Raw genomic sequence first — 4038 nt, 5'->3', positions numbered from 1 at the left:
TGTTTCAGAGATAAGGCTGAAGCAAAATAAGGGGAAATTAAAAACAGAGCTTACTGAAGATCCAAGTCTTAAGCATTACAAAAGGATCGGGAGTTAATGAAGGAGAGTGCTTTGTTCTAAGCCAGGCTATAACCAGTTCCCCGGGCGAAAACTGCACCTACAAAGGGATTTGGTTTTGCAGGGAGTTTTTTGTGTTGCTTGGAGGGTTCAGGCTGAACTTATATACAGCTAAAATTCACATAGGTAGAGAATACGGTAACTAATAAAGTCACTGTTTAAATGTTTTATATGCCAAACCTTATATCCGAGGCTCTTGTTTCGTTTGTGGAGATGTGCATTTTTCCAGCGGGCAAAGTCATTCCTCTGCATGATCTGGGAACACAGACCCATCAGAACAGTGGGAAGGTGAGCTGGAATTTGAAGTGTAGGTCACTTCTGTGGTGTAAGATCGGGTTTATAACAACTTTTGTTCTGGACTAGACTGTACTGCTTTAACATAACCTTTTCTCTTTCATACCCTAATTAATTTTGTCATTTTAAAGTACTGCATATTGCAATTTTGGAAGCTGATTTTAAGTGCCCTAATGTTTCACACCTCCGCTACATATTCCAATTAGTTCACCGGTTTCGTTCCAGTATTAATATCCTTCAGAGAGACGCTTAGTTTAAATACCACTGACTAAAAAAGCCCTGCATGATCATGCAGTGCGCAGTCTAATCAACTAAGTAATCAAAACAGCCTGAATCACTGTATTCCCTTTTCACCTCCCCTGGTCTCTTTTAGAAAACCCAAACCCCTGACCTCCCAAGTTTGCCCTGTTCCTTGCTGGGGAGCTCTGTTGCATCTATAAATATGGAGGCTACGAAGATGGTTTCACCCTTCTGCTCCTACAGCTGCAGTGAGCGTTTGTCTTAATACCATGATTTTATCCCTGACCCAGCCTTGTCACCCCCTTGGGGACAAGGCAGTCACTGCGGAACTGTGTTATTCCATGGGTTGTTTCGCTGGGATGGGAAAGGGAGGCAGAGAGAGAAGATCCGTGAGCCGGGTTTGGATGGATGGGAGGGAGCGTTGCTGGCCAGGACTGGTGGGGGAGCTGTTGGCTGCTCTTGGAGGGACTCAGATGCCCTTCAGGATTTAGTTTTCCTCTCATTTCTCAGTGTGGTTTTCTTACTGACCATAAGCCTAGAAAATAATGAAAAGTTGGATTTAAAAGTGTTACTGGTTTTGGTGAACGTCAGCAGAGTTCATAGCATCGCTAGGGACGTGGGGGGGTCATTTCCAGGGTGCCGAGACCTGCAGCTCCAGCTGGGAGGCACAACTCAGGGGCTCAGCAGTTCTTCAAATTGTGCTCAGGGGTAGACTTCTTCTTTCCCCCGATCTGATGATCTTTCAGCACTGCCCAGCAGTGTTCTCAGGGCTAATGTTGAGTGAGGATTCTCTGAGCCGTTTGATTATATTCCACTGTTGGATTTTGCAGCCGGGGTTTGCTTCTGAGAACCTGCTGTAGAAAGATGAGTAATTAAACTGCAGACAGGAAGCACAGTATTTTAACATTCAGTTGCTTCAGAGCTGCCTTTGGCTTTCTTTTTTACGATGGCTAAGTCAGCAGTGGCCTGACTGAGTGGTGCATCTTGGCATTCGCTACCAGTTTATGTGTTGAGAGATGCATTTGGAGGTGCTAAATGTGAGGTTCAAGCCAACTCTGCTCGTTATAATGACCAAATCTGGCTATTTATGTGCAGCAGGAACAAAATTTGACTGTGTGTGGATCCCTGGGCTTCAATAAAACCTACTGTACTGTATTGGCTTCAGACGTTTATGTCTGTCTTGAGGAAGTCTGCTTGCTTTCCTTGCTACTGGTGGAACCCACTTAAGATGTTTTTATGTTTTCTCATGGGTTAGTCATGAAAAATGCCAAGCAAGGCTTTGTAGCATAACCCCGACTGGTGCATTGAATTAGCCGGTTCATAAAAGCTGCTCAGAATGTCATTCTGAAATGAATTGTTTGGGTTTTCTCAGATGCACCAGAAAGGTGGGTAGAGGGTCCTTGCTGCCAGCTCTTGTACACAACTAGGGTTTTAGGATTTCCTGAAGAGACCCCATTGTTAAGGAAACAATCTCCAGCTTGAAGTCAAAGATTTTTGCCTGCGGTAGCGAATTGATTGAACTTCAGAGCGTGCAGCCCTGCCCTTCAACATTCTGCTCACATTTGGGGTCTGGGAACTTCCAGCTCCACGGCAGAACCAAGCAAAAGCTGTTAAAACTGGGTCAAACGGGCCATGCATCAGGCTGGAGAAACAAGAGCAGATGTATCTTTCATTAATAGGTGCTAGATTTAGTATTCATTGAATAAAAGAAATGAGCTATTCCATGGCCTAAGACAACAGAGCAAACAGTTTGCTCTAGTTCTGTTTCTGCCAGCTCAGGGTATGTGCTGGCACAGGTGGATGTTGAAAAACTTTGATCTGTGACAAAATGCACTTATTAATGCTGTATTGTGGGTAGATTGCAGATCTGAAGACATTTATAGAGGGAGGAGCCAACCTCCATGCATCCCCAAGTTAAAAGGAAGATCTTAACAAGGACTACTGAACCTGACTAGCTGCTCTGTAGGAAATCGTAAGGTAAGCCGTCTTTATTCTTCCGTCATTGCTGTTAAATTAAGTCCAGCAGAGGGAAAGATTTCCCAAGTTATCCAAAACACTGAATAATGTATTTTTTCGTGTTGCTGCCTTCATGAAAAATACCTGTGGTGTTAGTTTTACAACATGTGTGCAGATGCACTGGACAGACTCACTCTGACAACTAAAGGCACGTCTGCATGCTGTCTTTTAATTGTGGTATAAATAATCTCCCAAAGTGTAAACTAATCACAGGTAATACATTTCTGTACAAGCTCATAAATACATAGGTACCACACGTTAGTAAACAGGGGCATGATGGGCTTTCTTCCACCAGCAAGGCTCTGGCTCATTTCCAAACCCCACAGAGCTCCTGGTAAAGCTCACACGAGCATTTTGTATTTCAGGATTGCATCCTGGAAATATCCCAGATCAACACGTGGTCTTTTGATTTCTGTATAGTTGACCTTTCCTTGGAAACACATTATTGTGAGGCTTAAATGCTTATGATGAAGATAACTTGTAGGACTTGCTAATAGTCTACCAACACACATTACCAGCTTGCCTTCCTTCATGTTGTGTGTAGTTAATCTGCGCACTGAGCCTGGATTATTGCTGGGTGGGAGGAAGGCTGGACCCAGATACAAAATGCAGCTGTGCTGCAGGCTCTGTTCAAAGGAAAGCAGCTTCCTGCACATTTACTGTCGTTTCCTTTGAAGTTGTGTGTATGTGCCTTCCCGAAGAGTGGTGGTGTCGGGGGTTCTGTAATAGACAGGAATTTTGTTGAGGGGTAAAAAGTTGCAAAAGGATTAATAAACACAGTACCAGAGGTGAATTCAGGCTCTTTGCCCCATGAATTTCATAGCTTTTTGACCCCGATTTAGAGGAATTTACTTGTCCAAGAAAAGGATGTTCTTTTAAGGCAATCTGCTGCTGGAAAAAATCCCAAAATGTTCCAAAGTATTGATTGTTCTTTGAAAAACTAGGCCATCCAATGTTCTTGTCCAATGCTTAAATTACCTACAAAGTTACAGACGGTCTGAAACTTGGAAAACTCAACCGAAAGATTGCTGTGTGTTTTTACTTTCTTGCAATAAATTTAGAAAGGTTTTTGTTCCGAAGCTCTTCTGTCTGAAGATCACTTTCTCCCTTTATGTGACGCCTGCGGCAGTATGGAAATTCTTGGCTGCTCTTTGCAGTTGCCTGTGTGCCAGGCGAGAGCACCAGGGTCTATAGAAACCAGCCTGGTCCATTGACAAGTTCTCCTTTGGTTTGAAGAAGCTCCCAGATGTGACACAAGCAGCAGATCCGTGTGGTTTTACTTGCACAAGCAAAGGCCAAAGGGTCTCTTCAGATGCAAACCTTCTGAAGATCTGGACTGGGTGGTGAGAGAGATCAGATACTGTTGGATGA

Source organism: Nesoenas mayeri, assembly GCF_963082525.1.
Source record: "Nesoenas mayeri genome assembly, chromosome: 12".
Classification (NCBI taxonomy): domain Eukaryota; kingdom Metazoa; phylum Chordata; class Aves; order Columbiformes; family Columbidae; genus Nesoenas; species Nesoenas mayeri.
Note: the sequence above shows the minus strand (reverse complement) of the source record.